Source organism: Glycine max, chromosome 18 (genome assembly GCF_000004515.6).
Source record: "Glycine max cultivar Williams 82 chromosome 18, Glycine_max_v4.0, whole genome shotgun sequence".
Taxonomy (NCBI): Eukaryota; Viridiplantae; Streptophyta; class Magnoliopsida; order Fabales; family Fabaceae; genus Glycine; species Glycine max.
Window position 1 is genome coordinate 17,491,872 of NC_038254.2, and position 24,105 is coordinate 17,515,976.

Sequence of the window (24,105 nt, forward strand, 5' to 3'; positions counted from 1 at the left end):
AGATTGTTAACAAATAATTCTCATAATTTTTTCCCTCTAGGTACATAATAAATTCAACAAATTGTTGAAATTCTAACTCCTTTATACCTTTGATTTCTTAGAAACTTATGTTGCAGCCAGCCTTAGTGGCAACAAAGGTGGTGTGTTTAACTCACACAATTTCTTCTGATTAGGTCAAAGATGATGAAGACTATGAAGAGATTCTTGATGATATGAGAAAGGAGTGCTCCAAATTTGGTAATTTTTGATTTAGTTTGCTTGTCTCACTGTGAAGTGTGAACTAATATTAATTTTCTGTGTTATTTTTTTTACAACCAATTTGTAGTCCCACATTCTCATAGAGAATCAGGCCTAACTTACAGACTAAAGTCTCTATAACCTTTTTCCTCGCATGCTTATTCATTGCATGTCTATGAAAATTTATTTGCATATTTCATTGTTTTTGTTTTCACTTTATGCAGGTACTTTGGTGAATATGGTGATCTCACGACCACCGCCTGATGGTGAACCTGCCGTTGGATTTGGAAAGGTGTGTTGTTGACATATTCTAGAAATTACGAGTATGAACTAGTCCTGCAAACTTGCAGGTCCAAATATTTGAAATTATATGTTGTATTGCGGCATAATAATGTGATCATAATATATTTATCTCTACTCTCAGTTTAATAATGTTTTCTTGCTGCTTCTCTGTAGCAAGTAGATACCTCTGTGCTTGGGTTTCCACCCCATGAAGCAAAAAGGTCACCATATATTGCATCTATAGGGGTTTATGTATTCAAGATAGATTGATCGAGGTCGTACCCGAATCAAATAAACATGAAAATGCAGTAACTAGGAAGTGATCCTAGGTCGTTTCCCAACGAGCAATGATAAACCAATTGTTCATAATATACTTGCAGTAACAGTAACGATTGGGGGGGTTTGTTTGTTTTGTGATTTAAGGAGCATAACAAGTAAACTGGAATACGAAACTAATAATATTAAAAATGGGTTGTTTCCTCTGATTCAGAAGCCATTCTCTTATCCTGGGTTATGGAGAATTCGTCCCTAACAGTTAACCACTTAATCCAACCCTATTTCAATTTACTAAGCGAAAATCAACCTAGGGTTGTCAATATGTGATTAGGCACCACATACACCAGTTAGCCCTTCGTCCATTAAGCATGAACACAAGTTAGGCTCAGAGGCAATTAATCGAACACGAAGCGTGCACTGATTAATGTTCACGAATTTGGGTTAACTAGTGAAGGGAAAACTGCTAGGGAGCCACATTATAAACGAAACCTCAAAGAGAGTTGGGCTTCTTCCTCAGAAGGAAACAACACCAGAATAATTAGCTTTCCATAGATTCAAACAGAAAACGTAAATGAAACATGAAGCAGAAACGTAAGTAAACAGAAACATAAATAAACAGAAACGTAAATGAGACAGAAACGAAAATGAAAACAGAAACGTAAATGAAAGTAGAAGAAGAAACAAGAACGAAATTGTAATTAGAAGTAGGAAATGGAAAATTGCATTAAGAATGAAACAGTAGCATTAGAACAGAAAAACTTCAAAACCATAAACCCTAAGCTCTAAATAATAGTCTAACAGAATGCCCTGCACGAATCCCAAGGCTGCTATTTAAAAAGAGTCACTGAAAGTCACTGGGCCCTATTACAATACTCTGGCCCAAAACGAAATAAACACTGAACCACATAAAATAAAATTGCGAAATTTCCTAATTAGAAATTAACTAAGGTAAGCGTTGCTTTATTTGCCCTCTTCAAGTCCACAACCAAAATCCGGATTAAGTCCAATGTTTCATTAATTCCTGAAATTAGATTAAAAACATCAAATTAGCTAAATGAGCCCAAATAATAAAATTGCCTAATTAATTGACAATTAAGACCAATCAGTAATTAAAATGGTGCAAAAAGGGTTTAGAAAATAGAAGAAAATGATGGCACATGATAGATGTTTTACTCAGGCTTCTGAAATGGAGATATCCTACACCCAACGACTTTGGATTTGAAATCATTCCTGCAGTTGAGGGAAAACAATGTCCATGTAAGAGAAATTGCACTAAACATATCTCCTTTCAAATGTTTGATCTAGAAGAAGTCTTATCTTACATTTACAAGGAACTAATCACTCCTTTAATGAGGTAATAATACAAGTTGAATGTCTACTGCCATATTTCAAGTGTATTTTTTCATTGACTATTGGGAATACATTGGAACAATAAAATCATTTTACGATGCGAACTTGGCTCTTACTGAAGAGGTGGGATCAAGATATTTATTGTTCCTTAATTTCTTGTTTAATGGTTTGTATTTTTTAGGTATAGGCACTATAGATAGACCATTAACACATTATGAATGTCCACTTTTATTTATATAGTTTAATTAAAAATAATATTTATAGTCATTAATTATTAAGCAGGTCAAAATGTAATAAACGAAAAAAAATATTTTTGTTTAGCAACCGATTTATTTTATTTTAAAATTTATTATTAAATAGTGATCAAATTGTATTTTTAATTTATTTTATATTTAAGAATCAAATATTAAATAGTGACTGCGTTAGTGACCGAATAAGATTTTTAATTAAATTTACATTTAAAATAATTAGTAATTAGCGACCGAATTGGCCACCTTGGTCCAACCAAAGTAGCAACCAAACACGCAACGACTGAATTGTAGGTACTTGTGATTGACTATTTTAGTCACTAAATAGCGACCGAAGTTCTATTCGATTGCTTAGGGCTTAGCGAGTAGGATTTTTGCGACACTCATAATTTAGTCGCTATCAGTTTTAGTGACCGAATTTGATGATTTAGAGACCAAGTTTATCGGTCGCTAAATTATGTTTTTTGTGTAGTGGAGTTGGTCACACTTTCTTTCATCAGTTATGTCTACAACCGATGAAAAAAAAATTATTCTACATCGGTTATAAATATAATCGATGTAATCGATCATAGGTATAACGATGTAAAAAAATACAACGGCCAAACAAGAAGCGTGGTTCTACTACAGGACAAAAATAAGTATAAAGTGTCACTCAGGAATACATATCTTGTATCTTAGGTGACAAAAATAAACCATACTATGTAAATAGTTTTGAAATTAATCTATTTGCGTAAATATTTTTTTTAATACTACTTTTGTAAAAAGGTCTGATATTACACTCGTACAAGAAAAAAAAAAAACTAACTGCATTTTTTATAGTAAAGTAAAAAATGTACCCATAAAATAACCGATAATCAACTAATTAAATAGGAATTAATTATTTTGATGAAGACTTTAGTGGAGATTAGTTAATGTGATGAAGGATATTACCCTGTTAACCGGCAGATTTCTTCTAGTGAACTTATCCAATGTGTTTTGGCCAACTCACATTATGCCTATTCAAGAAGTCTCACATTCCTAGCCGCTTCAACCAAGACTAAAATATTGAACTTTTCAATATTTCTAAACACAAAAAGTATGTCTAATTCAATAATATATTTTAACATACTTTCTAATCACCACAAATTTAAATAATATCTTATTAAATATAATAATTAATACAAAAGTCAGTCTTTTGAATACATAACTAGTTTATTTAATCCTAGATAATTTGTCAAGTCAAAGCCGCCACTGCTAGAAAAACAGTTTTCTACGACACAAAATCTAAGACGGTTCTATAGAACCGCCTTAGAATGCCACGCGGTGGCATTTTTGTAATTAACAAAGTTATAAATGAATTTTACGTCGCGAAATCTAAGACGGTGATGAGGGAACGTCTTAGAATGGCACATAGTGGCAATTTTGTAATAATGTTGCATAAAGACAACGACGGTCTTTGTTGATGACCGTCTTCGTTCCCTGAGATAAAAGTGCCCTAGACGCGATTGTAGCTGAAAACCATCAATCTGCTATTGCTCCACCTTCGATGATGTCAACCCTATCCGTTTGGCGTCGGACTTGGAGTCGCAGGTGCTGGACGTGATCATGCAGAGCCGCCATGCTCTCTCCTTCGCCTGCTTCGCTTGCCACCACGACAAGCGCTACCATTCCATCGACGAGATCCGCAACGGCTTCCAGATCTTCTCTGATAATCTTAAACTCATCAGATCCACCAACAGGAGGTCTCTCACCTACATGCTCGGCGTCAATCGTATGTGCCTCAGCCACTGAATCACTAATTCACTCTCTTCTCATCCCCACTTCGATTTTGACTTAATGTGAAATTGTAAATTCTGGACTCGCAGATTTTGCTGACTGGACTTGGGAGGAGTTCACCAGACACAAGCTTGGCGCTCCTCAGAACTGCTCTGCCACGCTCAAAGGCAACCACAGGCTCACTGATGTTGTTCTTCCTGACGAGGTAGTTTCGCCGACTCTATCTGTTACTGCTTCATTTCGTGTAATTAATGAACTTCAAACGTCAACTGAATAATGCGCATTTTGGACAATGGGAACCTGCACAAGGGAATTGTGATTGGAATAAAATGATGTGAATATCTGATCACGTAACTGAGTAGATAGAGATTGCATTGCATAAAAGTAGAATGTGCCATTGGCATACTTGTTGTATGAGTTGTATTTCCTGCCATGTTACACAACTGGCTTTTCATATATGATTAAACCATCACTGCAGTGATTCCTTGATTTTATATGCATGGGTCATTTTAGCATATTCTTTCTTTCTTGTGTGCTTGCAGAAAGACTGGAGAAAAGAAGGTATAGTCAGCCAAGTTAAAGATCAAGGCAACTGCAGATCTTCTTGGACATTCAGGTTGCTTTTTGAGGTCGAGAAACTGTTTGGAATGAGTAAAATATTATAATTTATCATTCTTCTAACTGCAGCACAACTGGTGCATTGGAGGCAGCTTACGCGCAGGCCTTTAGGGAAGAATATCAGTCTTTCTGAGCAGCAGCTAGTGGATTGTGTCGGTGCTTTCAATAACTTTGGCTGTAATGATGGCTTGCCATCCAAAGCCTTTGAATACATTAAATACAATGGTGGCCTTGACACAGAGGAAGCATATCCCTACACCGGAAAAGATGGTGTCTACAAATTTGCAGCTAAAAACGTTGCTATTCAAGTCATTGACTCTATCAATATCACTTTGGTAATTAAACTGATCGATAGGTTTCTGCTTCTGCTTGATGTGTGTGGATAATTGTAGCATTACAGTTGACTCTTGGGAGACATGGCAGAATCAGATCATTCGTACTTCAACTACTTCTATATGTGGTTTTTCTAATGGTTTTAGTTTTGTCTTGGGTGTAGGGTGCTGAGGATGAATTGAAACAAGCGGTTGCTTTTGTTCGGCCAGTTAGTGTGGCATTTGAGGTATCGAAGGACTTTCAATTCTACAATAATGGAGTTTACACTAATACCATTTGTGGTAGCATGCCCATGGTGAGTATTCTGCAAGAGAATAGCTCACCCTTCTCAATTCAGTGTTAATGCAATTTTCAGAACAAAATATTTAGCTATAAGTTCAATTCATCGGTTGTTTGTGTTGAGCTTATGGTTATCTCGAATCAAAGTTGTTGTTCTCAATGCATATTTATAACTGTTGGCATCTGTAATAGATATATTTTGCATGTCGATAATTCAAATTTAAGATGTAGAGGATTAAGACACTCATTGATGGGACATTAATAAATATGAATTTGTGTGGCAGGATGTAAATCATGTTGTTCGACCCAATCAAGTACCTTATTTCTTGTTCTTTTTCAATAGTACTTTGCTGCACTGCTGGATTATGCTTGCATAACTTTTTTCTTTCTTTCTTTCTTTTTTAGTTATTTTCTTTTTAAGGAAATTATTAGATGGGTTGTTGAATTTGTTGTGTTAGCAAACATGTGTCAAACCCTTTAATTGTTATAAGATGAACTGGATGGTCATTTGTTAATTTTATCCAATTCTTGGAAGTTGATGATGTTTGAGAAATTTGAAAGCTGGAGTCAAGTTGTCTTCTTAGGAAAATTGTGGGGGAATTGAAGGACAGATGATCGAAGGAGGATTGAACTAGATGATTTTCAATGAGTGTTGCGGAGAGGCATGATTGTAAAAATGAAAATTTTTAAATTATATTTGATGACATTTTCAGCATAAGAAAATGATAATGCTATTCTACAAAGTTATTTGGAATCACAAATCATTTATTTAGTTCACATAATCCTAACTCTTAAATTGTACCTTGATCATCATTGAGGACTGATGCTAATGCTAACAATATTATGCACATGACAATGTGTATCGGGATCAGTATGACTTTGTGGACTATACATATGATTAGCGAAAATTCTGTGAATCTCCCTTGGTCTTTTCTATATTACCTTGTAATTTGACAATTTCTAATTAAAAGGTGTATGATTAAATTTATTTTTCTTTTGGATGTACTTTGATATAAGTTTTTCCTTTTTCATTCTTTGAGGATAGTCAACAGGGACATTCATTGCAGCGTCGAGATTTTTTGCACATTCATTGCTTAGTTAATCATTTTACGCAGTTATTTTTTTGTGTGCAATGGGGGGGGGGTCAATGGATACCTTCATTTTTACTTCTAAAATTTTCATTAATTGGTTTATTTCTCTTTGCAATTGAATTGGTTAAATTATTATAAAAAGTCATAATTTATTTCATATTATTTGTATATCTTTCATAATTTTTATGGCCTTCTTTATATTGTTAGGAAGGCGGCAGGGGTGTTGCCACTGACTTTTTGTCCAAATAATGTTGACTGTAGTTGCAAATTTATTTGGATGTAAAGCCAAATTCTTGTTTATCTGTGAAGTAGCATTGTCCTAATTTTGATAACGAATTTGTAGAAGTTAGTTCTTGTTATGGCCTACTTTGACATGTCAAGTTTTCCTTATATGTATATGTTTTAACTCTAATTGCAGGGTGGTCCTGGTGGAAGGCCTGGTTTTGGTCGTGGTTCCGGTGGTTATGGTGCACCAACTAGTTCAAACTTTCCTTCTTAAATATAATGTTATGTGCTCTAGTTTTTGCAATTTTGGCTGTCATTGGAGTTAATAGTAGTTGTTCCCCTCTCCCAATAGTTGCTCGATAATAGGTTGACAATATTGTTTCTGTTGGATGATTGATGGTTTAGAAAGTGAAAAGCCTTTATTTTTATATCAAAAAGTAACTTTATTTCTAATGGTTTATATATTGTTGCAAATTTTTAAGAGAGTTAAAATTTAACATGTGACAATATTTCCTGACCAGTTATTTAATAACCAAAATAAAAAATTCAAAAAAAAGCAAAAAAAGAATAAAAAATAATTGCCTTAGAATAATCGAAAAACTAAGGCGATTATAAGAATAACCGTTGTAGAAAGTTAAGCTCGAAAAAGTTATTCTAAGACGGTTTTCTAAATAGCCGTCTTAGAATCTCAAACATACTACAACGGTTATTGAATAATTGTCTTAGATTTTTGATTTTGTGGACGCCATTTTAAGACAGGTGGGCTGAAAATCGTCTTAGTATCTATTGTATTCTAAGACGGTTGTTCACATAACCGTCTTAGAAATTGAATAACTGTCTTAGAAAAGACAATTATTTATGACGATTCAACAACCGATGTAGAAAGTGCAATACCATTTTACGACACTGCATTCTAAGACGATTCGAAACCGTCTTAGAAGGTCTTCTAGAACCGACTTAGAAGATGCATTTTGTAGTAGTGCACCTTCCTATATTTAGTCGGATTCAAATCCCTGCATCTTAATTTGGTGGAGTTCAGTTTAGTACAAACCGAAATCTTCGCTCATTTCTTTTCTTATTCCATTGCCACACTTTCAACATCTACTAGTTTTTGCATTCCCTTCAATCTTTTCGAGAATGTTGCGGGATTTGGTCTAATGTTAAAACTGCTCCATAACCAGTTTAACATTTATTATACTTTTCCTTTTTTGTTGAAATTATGCTTTTTTCAATCATGTTGTACAAAACAAGTACATGGAGCATCATAAATAATAATAATAATAAGAGGGGAGGATTTTTATTATAATTAAACAAAATGTTAGAATGTATAACACTATTTTTGGACCCTTTTCTTATATTTTTTTTATGTACATATAACTTATAAATTCAAATAAGTTGCTTCTCCTTTGGTAATGATCTGATACTCTGATAAATTATCCTGAGTTGGGAAAGGTTTTGAGCCTTTTCGAATGTGGCAATGTGCTCTGTATATTAGGTCTCATGCTCTCAATTCATTTTTCAGACTGCCCATAGAAGAGTTTGTTAATGCTCTTTCTTTCACACAGAGATATCCAAAATAAGTACCATCATGCATTTGAGTAGTCAATTCTTTTTCTTACTAGATAACTGATGAAACTTTTGATTCAAATAAATAATTAATGTGGGTTAATAGTATAAGACAATTATATTAGTGATTTATTATTAATGGATTTACTTTATGTAATCATTATTTGTGAACCTGTTAGATAACTAAATAAGATGATATGAACTTAAATGAACAAATGTCAGTGTTGGCCTATTAGGGGATAATCAGAATATATTAGATTAACACGGTATAAGAAAGTTATAGTCCCCAACATATCGAGCGGTCACATATAGTTTATCTTCTCCTCATTGAAGAGTTTCGAAGGTCCCATTAAGGAATAAAGAAACTTCAGTTGAGAAAGAACAACAATGTCATTGTTCATGATCGTGATGGATAACCACAAAGATTTTACAACAAATATCCAAGAACACTTAGATCAGGAATTAACTATGGATCCAAGTATTTTATCTAATCTTTAATAATCAAATATGTTGTAGATCCTAGGACTTTTGTTCAATTGTTCTAGATTATAAACTTGTGAAATTTTAACTTCCGCATAAAAAATAAAGATCGAAGATATTACAACAAAATCCCAATATAACCATCAAAAAAATGAATAAATGAAAGAGAAGGAAATACATTAAAAAAAAACCTACGCTTAAATATGACTAGGTAACTATGTAAAATCATTATGTCTTGGTAATTTTCAAGTTTGACAAGAGACAATCAGCTAAATTGGGCAATAAGTTCAACAACATTTGGCATTTCTACAAATCCAAATTTGAATGGCAAGAATAACTCCTTGTAGATGTTCTGTTATTGTTAACTACTTCTGAAATGTTTCTCAAATTGTTTTTGAAGTTGACATTTGTTGTTAAGCACCAGTTTTGTACACTGTGTGGTGTAGAACAATAGAAAAAATGAGTTATGTGGTGGAAACAAATTGAGGTATATGTGGAGGTACGCTTTCCGAGAGGATTAAGTCGGGTGGTCGCTCAAAGGTTGACTCAAGACCTTAGGCAGTTCCAATGGCTTGTGAGAAGCACCAATAGCTTGGATGTCTAACTAATGAAAGGCGTCGAAGACCTGAAGATTTGTCATTTTTTTATGTTTTGACTGTTTAGCCCTATTAGCATCAATGTTAGCAATTCAGTTGGCTGAACATTTTGGATTTTTTTCAGCTATCAGTTGGGCATGCCTTGTATGAGCCAAACATGCTTGGCAAAGGCGCCATAGGCATTATGCCTAACTGAAAGGGAAGCACCTCAACCAGTGCAATTAGATCTAATGTTTAAACCACCTCACCAAGTTAGATGTGCTTTATGGCATGTTTGATATGTCAGTTTCCTCTGTTATGGTAAGTAGATTTTTTTATATACAAAAAATACCATGAAAAATGTGTATTCTTTCCTGAGTTGCACACCAAATGCTGGGAATTAAGAAAATATTTTCTTTGAAATCAGTGGAGCCTCATGCCCTCATCCTTCTCTAAGTTCTTTTAAATTATCTTATTTATATTATTTTACATGGATTATGTGCGCATACTCCGATTAGGAGATGGGATATTGTAGATTTTTGAATATCTACACATGCTTTCAAAGAAAAAGTTTATAAATAACAATACCATAGATAAATGAACAGAAAACATTGCACCATAGATTACAGCTAGTTCATCAACATGGAATTTTGAAAGCGAAAAAACGATTGTACAAATGCAATTTTCACAAAATGAATACCAATGAGCGATTGCTGCAGCTTCCCTCGTTATTGGACAAATACAAAATTGCTTCTAAGAAATCATAATCTCAGACAACCTATGTATCAAGAATCTCTTCTAAGAAACACCAACTCATCATACAACACAAAGAAAAGAACAGACCAATCAGAAAGAGAATGATATTACTCTACTCTCACACCCAGAGTGCACGGGAACCTTAATTTCTTAAAGTAATTAAGATATAGTACATTAATACGTATTATGTATTGCCTCTAAATATTCGCATACGGCAAATGAATTCTCAGTGCCGTATTCTCAAACTCACCATTAATGTCATGAAAACTACACAATACGAACCCAAAAGAATTTCACACCAGAACCAAAAGCTAACGACTTTTCAATTTTTAGTGTTTCAGTAACTATATACACAAAATAAAATAAATGATAAAAATAGAAACAAAATATGCATTATCTCCTTCAGTCCTAAGAAACCACACACGTACTTGTCAGCATTATATTCCAAGGCCAAAACACCATTCTGGAGAGAGTAAGCAAGTAACAACAGTAAATCTCTTGGTACTTGTTTTTTATTCCAAATACGAACGAACACAACACACCATGTCATATCTGTAATCACCAGAAAGTGGCGTCATGGCACTGACTCCGGGAGCGTTCAGGCTCTGGTGGGAGGTGTTCCTGAGCTTCAGGGGCAACGACACACGCAACACCATCATGAAGGGTCTCTATGAGTCTTACCGAGGCGCATGGGGTTCACATGTTACGGGACGACGTGGGATTGGAGCATGGGGAAGAGATAAAGCGGGGGATGATGGTGGCCATTGATGACTTAGCAGCCTTCATTGTCATCATATCTCAAGACTACGCTTCTTCTCGTTGGTGTCTCGATGAACTCACCAAGATTTGCCAGATCAGGAGGCTTGTCTTGCCTGTTTTCTACCGGGTGGACTTGAGTCATGTCCGACACCAGAAGGGTCCCTTCGAAGCAGATTTTGCATCTCATGAACTAAGCTGTGGGAAAAATGAGGTTTCCAAGTGGAGGGAAGCTTTCAAGAAAGTTGGTGGAGTTTCAGGTTTTGGCTTTTTAATGACAGATGTAGCCATCTTTCTGAATTTTGTCTTGCCTTTTCTTTTAATTTTTTTCAAGAAAATTAATGGCTCGGTAAACCTTGATAATTATTAAGACCAAGTGTATTTGGTATATACTAACTTATAAACTTTAACTAGTTTATAAGTGACTGAAAAATAAAACTTATAAGTTAGTCAAAGAATTTATACTAATAATTAACTGGGGAAAATGTGCAAGGGTGGGTTGATTGGGTTTCAGGTTCCTTCTGATAGAATTAATGTCTAATGTGAGAGACATTTGACTTATGTAATGCGTGCATATGTGTGTACGTGCACTTGCACTTTAGAATGCAAGTTTAATAATCTGAGATTAGAAGGCAAGTTTCTTCTAGCAAAACTAAAGTGGCTACAATGGCAAGGATTCCCTTTAGAACGCATGCCTTTCAAAATTTGCCCATGAGAGGTGGCTGTCCTTGATCTCAAAAATAGCAAGAAAATAGAAACCTTGTGGTGATGGTATGATTACAAGGTATGCTTCAGCTATCTTGTCTAGTATGAATACAAAAAACTTAGTATGATTTGGTTAGGTTCTTCACACTTATTATCTTTATTCAAGAGTTAACACACGTCAAATCACTTAATGAAACTTTACTTTCAAAAAACAATTATTATAAACAATTGACAAGAGTGGAAGTGTTCAAGTGGTATTTCTCTAATTTGGTTACTATAACTAAATCAAGCAATTCTTTCGTAATTCTTCTAGGATGTGTTTTCTTTTGTTTTACTTAACTATAATAACATATATAACATCACATTGTTTTGCAAGTGCCGCAAAACTTAATGGTCTTGAATCTCTCCTACTGCATCCAACTCATTGTTATCCCAGATTTATCTGGGTGTCAACATCTAGAAAAGACTGATCAGGAGAACTGCATTAATCTAACTAAGATTCATGACTCAATTGGCAATTTGAGTACCTTGCATAGTTTAAATTTGACAGTTGTTCAAGCCTTATCAACCTTCACATTGATGTGTTAGGGCTAAAACATCTAGAGAGCCTTTTTCTTTTTAGCTGCTCCAAGTTAAAAGCATTACCAGGAAACATATAGGCATCCTAAAATCCTTGAAAGAACTTGTTGCTAATGACACAGCAGCAGTAGAGTTGCCACAGTCAATTTTTCGCCTCACCAAACTTGAACAACTTGTTTTAGAAAGTTGCCAATATTTGAGAAGGCTACCTAGTTCTACAGGACATCTATGTTCATTGCAAGAATTAACTGACTCTATTGGATCATTGAATAACCTTTGAGAGACTCAATTTGATGTGGTGTGAATCTCTCATTGTAATTCTTGATTCTATAGGCAATCTCATATCATTGGCACAACTTTTTTTAAATAGCACCACAATTAAAGAACTCCCTTCTATCATTGGTTCTTTATATTACCTGAGGGAGTTATCAGTTGGATCAGCAAATTGGAAAATTCAATTAAAACATTGAATTCAGTTAGATGGAACAACCATCACAAATTTGCCAAATGAGATTGGAGAGACGAAATTATTGAGGAAAATTGAGATGATGAATTGCATAAATCTTGAATATTTACTAGAATCTACTGGATACCTAGCATTTCTTACTACACTGAACATGGTCAATGGAAATATCAGGGAATTGCCAAAATCCATTGGATTTCTAGAAAATCTTGGTACCTTAAGATTAAACAAATGTAGAATGCTCAGTGGAAACGGGTGGGGCAAGCTTACCTGAAAAGCTTTAGGATGCTCTTAAGCTTAAGAAAATTGAGAATAGAAAAGAGGCTTGATTTAAATACCAATGAAAATAGTTTCCTTACAGAACCTGAAGAGAACCATATTGGATAAGCTCCAGCTTAGTCTGTTAATAATATCTTCATATTATTATGCAGTGATAAATTCTTAATAATAGATAAATATTATTGTTAGTTTAACAGTAGATAATTATTATTGTTTCTCAATTTCAATTATTATAATTATCATTTATCATTCAGTTGTAATCTCTATCTATATATGGAGTACACTTCTTCATCCCCTCTATACTACTATATGGTATCAGAAGTTTTAGCTTAACAACAATCATATCGATCTTGCAAATCATGTTTTCCTCACCTAGATCCATCCAAGTTAATGACTCTCAGCCGGTTGTAGTTTTTGTAGAAGCAAGCTTCATGATGAATCAAGATTGATTCAAAGAGTTTTGATGATAACAAAGATGATGACAAAAAGCTCAAAAGTCAAGAACACTTCATGATAAAAAAGATGATGATCTCAAGAATCAAAGAATGAGTTCAAGATTGAATCAAGTACACTTCAAGGATCAGAAGGAAAGTTGAATTCAAGAATCAAGACTCAAGTTTCAAGATTCAAGTTTCAAGAATCAAGATCAAGATTCAAGAATCAAGAGAAGACTCAATCAAGATAAGTATTAAAAAGTTTTTTCAAAAACTGAGTAGCACATGAATTTTTCTCAAAACCTTTTACCAAAGAGTTTTTACTCTCTGGTAATCGATTACCAGATTATTGTAATCGATTACTAGTAGCAAAATGGTTTTCAAAAAACTTTCAAACTGAATTTACAACGTTCCAATTAATTTCAAAATGTTGTAATCGATTACAAGTATTTGGTAATCGATTACCAGTGTGTTTGAACGTTGAAATTCAAATTTAATTGTGAAGAGTCACATCCTTTCACAAAAAATCTTTGTGTAATCGATTACACTGATTTGGTAATCGATTACCAGTGATAGTTTCTGAACAAAATCAAAAGATGTAACTCTTACAATAGTTTTCAAGTTTTTCTGAAAGTTATAACTTTTCCAAATGGTTTTTAAGTTTTTCTAAAGGTTATAACTCTTCTAATGGTTCTCTTGACTAGACTTGAAGAGTCTATAAAAGCAAGGCTTTGATTTGCATTTTAGACATTCATTTCTTTAGACAAAAAAACTTTTGCCAATTGATTTCTGAATCTCTTTGAACTTCTTCTTCTTCTTCCTTTGCCAAAAGCTTTCCAAAGTTTTCTGGTTTTTCAAACCTTGAAAACTGTGCTATTCATCTTTTTCATTCCCTTCTCCCTTTGCCAAAAAGAATTCGCCAAGGACTAACCGTCTAAATTCTTTTTGTGTCTCTCTTCTCCCTTTTCCAAAAGAACGAAGGACTAACCGCCTGAATTCTTTTGTGTCTCCCTTCTCCCTTGTCAAAGAATTCAAAACGACATAGTCTGAGAATTCTTTTGATTCTTCCATTTCCCATATACAAAAGATTTCAAAGGACTAACCGCCTGAGAATTCTTTTGTATCCCCCTTCACAAAGTTTCAAAGGTTTAACTGCCTAAGAACTTTGTCTTAACACATTGGAGGGTACATCCTTTGTGGTACAAGTAGAGGGTACATCTACTTGGGTTGTTGACTGAGAACAAGAGAGGGTACATCTCTTGTGGATCAGTTCTAGTGGAGGGTACATCCACTAGGTTGTTCAAAGAGAACAAGGAAGGGTACATCCCTTGTGGATCTTTGCTTGTAAAAGGATTTTTACAAGGTTGAAAACAAATCTCAAGGACCGCAGGTCGCTTGGGGACTGGATGTAGGCACGGGTTGTTGCCGAACCAGTATAAAAACTCTTGTGTGTTTGTCTCCTTCTTCCCTACTCTTTTAATTTCCGCTGTGCACTTTAATTCCCGCTTTTACTTTTGGTTAAGTTTCTTTTCTATTCTTCATTTACTTAACAACATAGTAAAAGCCTTAGAAGAGTAAATTTTTAATTAGTAAAGGTCTAGTAATAATTAATTCAACCCCCCCTCTTCTTAATTATTCTAAGGCCACTTGATCCAACAGTTTTAAATAATCATTCATCTACCAAACTAAATGACACGAATTATCCTACCTGGAAAGTCCAACTCAATGCCCTTCTAGCAGGCTTTGACCTAATTGGCTACATTGATGGGACAAATCCGTACCCAGCCTCCAACCATCATGACTTCCAATACTGGAAGCACCAGGATCAACTTATCCTTTATTCCATCGTCTCATACGTTGATCAAAATGTGATCACATTGCTTGGGAAAGGTATGCCTACAAGATCGGTGCCAAAATCATGTATATGAAAGAAAGCCTCATTGGTTTCACAGAAGGCTATTGAACCATGACTGATTATCTCCATGTAATAAAATCTTTGGCTAATGAATTAGCCATCATCAATGCTTTATTGGACAATAAAGACCTTATCATTCACACCCTAAATGGGCTAGGTGCTGAGTACAAGGAGGTTTCTACAACTCTTCGTACTCGTGAAAAATCGTTTGACTTTGAAGAGCTTCATGATCTTCTCTCTAACTTTGAGAGTTATCTCAAGAGGGATGACATCAACAATGATACCTCATTTGTTGCCACTGCTCATGCAACACACAAGGGTAAGCAACCTTACCATGAAAAGTCCTACAATCCAAATCATGGATCAACCTCCAACCGATCCACCTCTCTCAACTTCTCATAGAAGGTGTTTTGTCAATACCATGAAAAACCTGGTTATAGAGCCAAGGTGAGGTGAAAGCTTCATGGATATACCAAAAGAAATACAAAACTCTCTACACATCATACTCGCACAATGACTCAACATGTGTCCACTGATTGGATCATGGATTCTAATGCTACTCATTATATCACTAATGATCTAGATAATCTCCACATCACAAATTCATACCATGCCCAAGATCAACTCATTGTAGATGGTACTTCTCTTCCTATATCACATACTGGTAGCACCATTTTACACACTCACTCAAATCCATAGCAATTACCAAAAGTTTTACATGTTCCCAGCATTGCATAAAACTTGTTATCAGTTTCATCTCTATGTAAAACTAACTTAGTCTTTGTTGAATTTTTCTCGAATTATTTTTTGGTAAAGGACCTGAAGACAAGGGTGCCTTTACTCAAAAGATTACATAAACATGGTCTCTACCACATACCATCACCAACCATTCCACCCAAAGCTCTAGTCTTCGCATCCTCATCCCATTCCACCCAAAGCTCTAGTCTTCGCATCCTCATCCCAAACTCCATGGCACCACATTCTCGGGCATCCTTTTTATCATATTTTGAGACACTTGACATCTTTTCATAAAATAAATGTGAGTTCCAATGGTCCTTGTGTCTTGTGTAGTAGTTCAAAAAGTCATAAGTTACCATTCTCAACATCCAGTCTTACTAGCAAAAAGCCTCTTGAACTTGTTTACACTGATGTTTAGGTTCCAACTCTAGTTAGGTCTTTAAATGGTTTTTACTATTATCTTGTCTTTGTTGATCATTTTTCAAAGTATGTTTGGTTGTATCCATTCAAAAATAAATAAGATGTCTGATGCAATCCTACTCCGCAAGGGCATTGGGTAGAAGACTCCAAGTAGATTGGGCTAGAGATCCAAGGGAAGGCCCTAGGGTTCTCATGAGTCTTAGGGTAGATTTCGAGCCCATGGGCTAAGTATGAGCTCGCTTATCTTTGTAAATATTAGAATAGGTTTTTCCTTCGTTTGGGCCTTGTATTTTGACCATTCTAGTAGTATAGGGTTTTAGCCTTGTATTTCGGAGCATTTTGAGTAGTCTTTGTAGTAAGGACTTTTTTTTGTATTTTCATGTTTTTGTCATGGGGGTGAGCTTAGCTATTATAGGGTGTGTATAGCTAAGCTCTAGCTTCTCATCTCAAGGAGGTGAGCTTAGCTATTAGAGAGGTATGTGTAGCTAAGCTCTAGCTTATTTAGGAATCTTCTTAAGGAAGTTTCTCAAGGAGGTGAGCTTAGTTATGAGAGGGGTGTGTCTAGCTAAGCTCTAGCTTCTCAAGGAAGTTTTCTCAAAGAATCTTCTCAAGGAAGTTTTTTCAAGAAAGCTTATCAAGGAAGCTACCTAGTCTATAAATAGAAGCATGTGTAACACTTGTTGTAACTTTGATGAATGTGTGTCTTGTGAGACACAACTCAAAGTTCAACTTCTCTCCCTTTTTCTTCCTTCAATTTCGTGCTCCCCCCTCTCTCTTTCTCTCCCTCTTTCTTTTCCTCCATTGAAGCCTCCTCTCCAAGCTTCTTATCCAAGGCTCATCTTGGTGGTGAAGCTCCTTCTTCCATGGCTTATTCCCTAGTGGATGGCGCCTCCTCTCACCTCTTCTCCTTTGTCTTCCGCTGCATCTCCATGGTGGAAAACCACCATTAAAAGACCTCATTGAAGCTCAAATATCCAGCCTCCATAGAAGCTCCACAAGCAAGCTTCCATCAACACACATGCTTCTATTTATAGACTAGGTAGCTTCCTTGAGAAGCTTTCTTGAGAAAACTTCCTTGAGAAGCTTCTTTGAGAAAACTTCCTTGAGAAACTAGAGCTTAGCTACACACACCCCTCTCATAACTAAGCTCACCTCCTTGAAAAGCTTCCTTAAGAAGATTTCTAAAGAAGCTAGAGCTTAGCTACACATACCTCTCTAATAGCTAAGCTCACCTCCTTGAGATGAGAAGCTAGAACTTAGCTACACACCCCCTATAATAGCTAAGCTCACCCCCATGACAAAAAACATGAAAATATAAAAAAAAAAGTCCTTACTACAAAGACTACTCAAAATGCCCCGAAATACAAGGCTAAAACCCTATACTACTAGAATGGCCAAAATACAAGGCCCAAACGAAGGAAAAACCTATTCTAATATTTACAAAGATAAGCGAGCTCATACATAGCCCATGGGCTCGAAATCTATCCTAAGGCTCATGAGAACCCTAGGGCCTTCCCTTGGATCTCTAGCCCAATCTACTTGGAGTCTTCTACCCAATGCCCTTTCGGAGTAGGATTGCATCAATGTCTCAATCATATTTCCTCATTTCAAAAATTTGGTTGAAAAATATTTTAATGCACAAATTGTTTCTCTCTACTCCGATAATGGAGGTGAATTCATCAAACTAAAAAATTATTTGGCCCAACATGGTATTTCTCACTTCACTACCCCACTTTATAATCTTGAACTCAACACAACTACTGAAAGACAACACCATCATATAGTAGAAACTGGTCGTGCACTACTACATCATGCAAACTTACCACCAAGTTATTGGTCTTTTGCATTTATCATAACCACTTATTTCATAAATCGCCTGCCTCCTCCAATACTAAATATGAAATCCCCTTATGAGATACTCCACAAAGCCCACCCAAATCTACTTCACTTACACTTCTGCAGTCGCCTATGTTTTCCTTGGTTACGTCCTTATACCACAAACAAACTTAAACCCCAGTCTAAGCCATGTTTGATTGTTGGTTATTCCCCATCTCAATATGCCTACCACTACCTTGACCCCATCACTCATCGAGTCTACACATCCTATCATGTTTCCTTTCATGAGAGCCCCTTCCCTTACACCAAATTCACCACAAATAACCCACAAAATTCATCAGCTATATTGACAACATCATACCACTTCACAAACTAATACATGTACCAATAACCAAACCAAACCCAGCACCTGCAACACCTATCCAACCGACCTCATCACCTCAAGAAGCACCATTCGCTTTCGCTCCAACACCAAGTAACACTTCTCATTTTCTCTCATCCACTATTACTTCAGATGTTACTAATGCTTAGGTTGAGAATCTCAATTCACAAAGAAATCACCCCACGATCACTCATTCCCAGAATAATATTTTCAACCCCAAGGGGGCCTTTAACGCGTTCAAACATCCACTTCCTAAGAACCTTGAACCATCAATAGTCAGAGAGGCTATGCAACATACTCATTGGAAGAAAGCTATCTTAGATGAATTTCATGCCCTTAGTCGAAATGGGACATGGTCACTAGTACCACCACCCAAGCATCATAATATCATGGCATGCAAGTAGATATTTTGTATTAAACAAAGTCTAGATGGTTCTATTGATAAATACAAGGCAGGTCTTGTTGCAAAAAGGTTCACTCAATGCCTTTAGTGTAGATTTCAAATAGACCTTTACACTAGTTGTAAGACCGCAAACTATAAAATTTATACTCACACTGGCTTTGAACAAATGTTGGCAAATGCATCAATTGGATTTCAACAATGCCTTTCTCCAAGGAAGTCTCTCTAAATAGGTTTTCATGGCCTAACCACCAAGACTCCAAGATAATCAACATTCAGATTATGTTGCAAGCTTCATAAAGCTATCTATAGGCTTCGACAGGCACTACGAGCATGGCATGATGCCTTGAAAACCTTCATCATCTCATGGATTTGTCACAAGCAAGAGTGATTCGTCCCTCTTCTTATTTACATATGGAAATGTGAAAGCATTTTTCCTTGCATAGGTAGATGATCTACTACTCATAGGCAACCATAATGGTTTTCTTAACTTCATCATAGCCTTGTCAAACAGATTTTCACTGAAAAGCATGGGTGCACCTCACTACTTCCTTGGAATTAAACTCATACCCACCAAATCAGGGATCTTCCTTTCTCAACACAAGTACATTCGTGAAGTTCAGGAAAGTTTGACATGGAAGAGGCAATACCAGCACACACACCCCTATCTCCATCTACTACACTATAGTTACATGATGGAATTGAGGCCACAAATGCAACGACATTCTTCCAAATCATAAGGGCCATTCAATATCTCAATCTCACGCACCCAAACCTGTCATTTTCCATCAACATGATTTTCCAGTACATGCATAAACCCATAACTCTTCATTTACAACATCTAAAATGTCTGCTTTGTTACGTAAAGCAAACCATCAACTATGGTATACTGCTTCAAAGATCTTCCACTAACAACTTGTTGGCATACATAGACACAAACTAGGGTGGAAATTCAGATGATATAACCTCCACATCTCCCTTCATCATCTTTTGGGGGGGGGGGTGAATCCCATCTCTTGGCACTCCAAAGAGAAAAAGATAGATGCTAGATTATCTATAGAGGCTGAATATAAGGTTGTTGCCACTGCCAATTCTGAGCTCATGCGGTTGCTAAATCTACTCACGGAATTATAGGTCCTCATGCCACACTCACCACGACTTTTATGTGACAAAGTTGGTGTAACTTATCTATATGCAAACCCTGTGTTTCACTCGCATATGAAGCATATATCTCTTGACTATCATTTTGTTCACGAACAAGTCCAAATAGGTCGACTTCAAGTGTCACATGTGTCAACAAAAGATCAATTGGCAAACATTCTCACACAACCATTGGCAGCTGTGCATTTTCAGGAGCTAACAACCAAGATAAAGGTCACAAATGGTGACTTCATCTTGCGAGGACGTATTGGATAAGCTCTAGCTTAGTCTGTTAATAATATCTTCCTATTATTATGTAGTGATAAGTTATTAACAATAGATAATTATTATTGTTAGTTTAACAGTAGATAATTATTATTGTTAGTTTAACAATAGATAATTATTATTGTTTCTCAATTTCAATTATTGTAATTATCATTTATCTTTTAGTTGTAATCTCCATCTATATATGGAGTATGCTTTCCTTCATTGAATAAATCAGATTTATTCATCCTTTCTATACTATTATAGACTACAGTCTTTTTGTACGAACATCCTCCTAATTCTGCAATCTGACCTTACTAATCGAGCTTGATGCTCGTTCCTGGAGAATATCTGGGAAAATTCCAAATGAATTTGAGAAGTTATTACAATTAGAGACTTTAAAATTGGGCTTGAATGATTTTCATAGTCTTCTAGCTTGAAGGGCCTTTCTATTCTCAAGGTGCATTCACTTCCAAACTATACTTAGCTAATCTCTCTCCCCTCACTTCATTCAAGCTTGATTGAGTTGAATGTTGAAAACTGTTTTGCATTAGAAACTATACATGGCATGCCAAATTTAGGGCGTCTGTAGGAGCTGAAACTCACAAAATGTGTAAAAGTGGGGGATATCCCTGGTCTTGAAGGGTTGAAGTCCTTGAGAAGGTTGTATCTGAGTTGTTGTGTTGCATGCTCCTCACAAATACGCAAGAAACTTTCAAAGGTTGTTAATCCTTTTTCTACCTTTTAACCTTTGACTAATGAATAAATAAAGGCATAAAAAAACATTGATCCTTAGAAATAGGCTTAAATATATTTTTCGTCCCTAAAAAATAAAATTTTATTTTAATCCTTGTAAAATGTATTTGTTTTGTTTCTTGTCCTTAAAGTGCTTTAGATAACATTGTGAACAGTAAAAAAAAAGTATTTTGCAAGTGAAAAAGTATTATCTAAAGCACTTTAAGGATGAAAAACAAAAAAAAAAAGTATTTTGCAAGGATTAAAATAAAAATTTACAGGGATGAAAATGAAAAAAAAAACGCTAAATTACAAGGATGAAAAATGTATTTAAACCTTAAAAATATGATTTGTATTGTTTTAGTCCTTATTGAAATAAAACAATGTGACTTTTGTCCTTCACTATGAGGACTAAAAAGGAATAGAATTTAAACATGGATTAGTTTAAGAAAGTATCATACATACTTGAGTCATACATAAATTAAGAAAAATAAAGACTATATATGTATAGCTTCTAACCAACCAAGTATTTGTATGACAGGTAGCCTTGAGGAATTTACAGAACTTGAGCATGCCAGGAGACAAATTACCTGAATGGTTTTCAGGACAAACTGTCATGTTCTCAAGCCTAAAATTCTTGAGCTAAAAGGTGTAATTGTTGGTGTTGTTCTTTCAATCAACCATAACATTGACATACCTAATATGAATCGAGATTATATGCCTGGAGTGATGGATGTTAAAGCAAATGTCCTCAAACAGGGCAAAACTCTCTTAGTACAGTGTTAAACATCCGTGGTGTGCCAAGGACAGACGAAGAACAGATACACTTGCGTAGGTTTCATGATTACAATCAGTTGATGGCCTTTCTAAAAGATGATGATACATTTTGTGTAAGAGAAATCCTCCTTTTGATAAGGGGTTGGAGTTAAAACAATGTGGGGTTCATTTAATCTTTGAAGGGGATGATGATTATGATGGAGGCCAAGAATCATTGGACAAATTAAAGACCTACAATCTGTCTCAGAAAAATTGGCCAACTTTTTCAGCAATTTATGAAAGTGGCAGTCCTATCTATGCCACTGATGATGAAGATGAGTGAGTGTCAGAATGAACTGGAGATGATGGTACAAGAGCGAAGATATTTTCTTGTTACACTTAAAGAAAAAGCAATGCCATTCTTCTCTTTCTGATTGGTTTATTCTTTTCTTTGTGTTATATGAGTTGCTGTTGCTTAAAAGAGATTGATACATGTATAGTTAGGTTGAGTTTATGATTGCCTTTTTAGTAGGAAAATTATTTTTGTTATAAGCTCTGGTTCTTCACGTGCCCAAGAAGGTAGGAATATATCACATACTGCAGTGTTTCGGGTGATATGATGGTCTTTCTTCGAGTCTCAAGAGTTCAACAATGGTGGTGTGTCTACTTACAAGGACTCTAACGCTTAAGTTGTCGGGCTGTTCACAAAGACTTAAATATGGAAATCACATGCATCTTGGTTGGGGTTTTTCTCTTGTGTGTATAGTGTTGATCGCCTTTTGCATAATCATAAAAATCTTCATAATTTGGGCGTGATTCATATTCATTCCGTTCCTTGATTTCCTCAGATGGTTACGTGGGTTCTCATATCCTGTGAACCTTGGCATTTTGGCTCATTTTTTCTGCATGTTGGCCGAAACACTCTATGCCTATTTTTTCCAAAAAAAAATCTTCTTTTCATCTCCAAAGAACCACCAAGGAACCCAAACCAAGGTGGTCTAGGCATTGTGCACCCATTCCTTTGCTGAAGCTTTCCATTACAAGGCTCATTGAGTAAGTTTTTCACTTCCATTCTTCGCCATCTCTTCTACTGTTTTCATGAGCCTAAGATGTATCTTCTAATCCTTTTAATAATTTGTTATCATGAAAACCCAAACCTTTGGGGTTGCAATTTTATTTTCTTCAAGAAGGTGAACAACAAGGCTCTATTTCTCAAACTTCAAACCCACAAAGTTTCTTAGTTTGTGGAGACAGCAAGAAAAGGTAAGGGATCAATTACTTTGTATTTTTTCACTGAATAAATATTCTAAATAATATGTGAATGATGTCTTGTTTGAAGTTCTTGGTGATTTGGTTATTTGCTCGGCCATAAAGAGGTCATATCTTTGATCAGCCTATGTTGAAACCTCTTCTAAAACTTCCAACTTTGTTTTTTTTATTCTTTTATTTGAACCATGAAAAATATGGCTTAATTTCTAAATTTTCATCAAGTTGTTGGTCCAAGTGTACTTGGTTTAATCCCTTAAGCAAGATCTTAGGATTCGAATCTTGTGAATATAAAAAATAGGTTGGAATGAGAGATTTTGTTAAAGGTAATCAATCATTTCACACCCTATTATAAGGAAAAAAATAATTTTATTTAGTTTTTATTGTCTAACATGTGTATCTGAGTTTATATAGTATTGTATGAGAAAATAAAATTGTTTAGTGTGATTTTGATTTTTGATTCATGAAAATTTCCAGCATGTGTATGAATATTCTTACTATTTTGGCCGTGTAAAATTGTTACGGTGCTACATGAATTTGGGATTGGTTGAAAACAAATGAAAAGCCATAAAACATTAAATCACTTAACATTTGTATGCTTTAAAAATTTGAAGTTTCAACCCAAAAGTTGTTGGTACAAGTGATTTGACACTTGAGTCCATTAATCAAGGTGTAAGATTCAATCTCTGGCTTGGGCATGAAATCGTAATTAAAGATAGTATTTTACCCCCAAAATGGACTAACATGGTAGAAGAAGATTAATTGGATACCAAAAAAGAAAATCTAGATACATTTGATTAAAAAAAAAGAATTAAGTTTCATTAAGAACCTATCTTTATGGAGAATTAACCGAGGCACTCAAGCAATGTGCGGTTGTTATTTTTGATTCGAAAATGATGAACATGGACAAGAGTTGGAATATTCAAGGCCAAATCCCTAAAGATTAAACCCTAAACTAAATATTTT

At 35.2% G+C, this 24,105-nt stretch overlaps 2 pseudogenes; both read left to right on the forward strand.

The window, feature by feature from the left end:
• The first annotated feature begins 3,905 nt into the window (after window positions 1–3,905).
• On the forward strand, window positions 3,906–6,968 carry LOC100818204 (pro-cathepsin H-like; annotated as a pseudogene).
• Window positions 6,969–10,647: 3,679 nt separating this feature from the next.
• LOC102670294 (uncharacterized) lies at window positions 10,648–22,216 on the forward strand (annotated as a pseudogene).
• The last annotated feature ends 1,889 nt before the right edge of the window (window positions 22,217–24,105 follow it).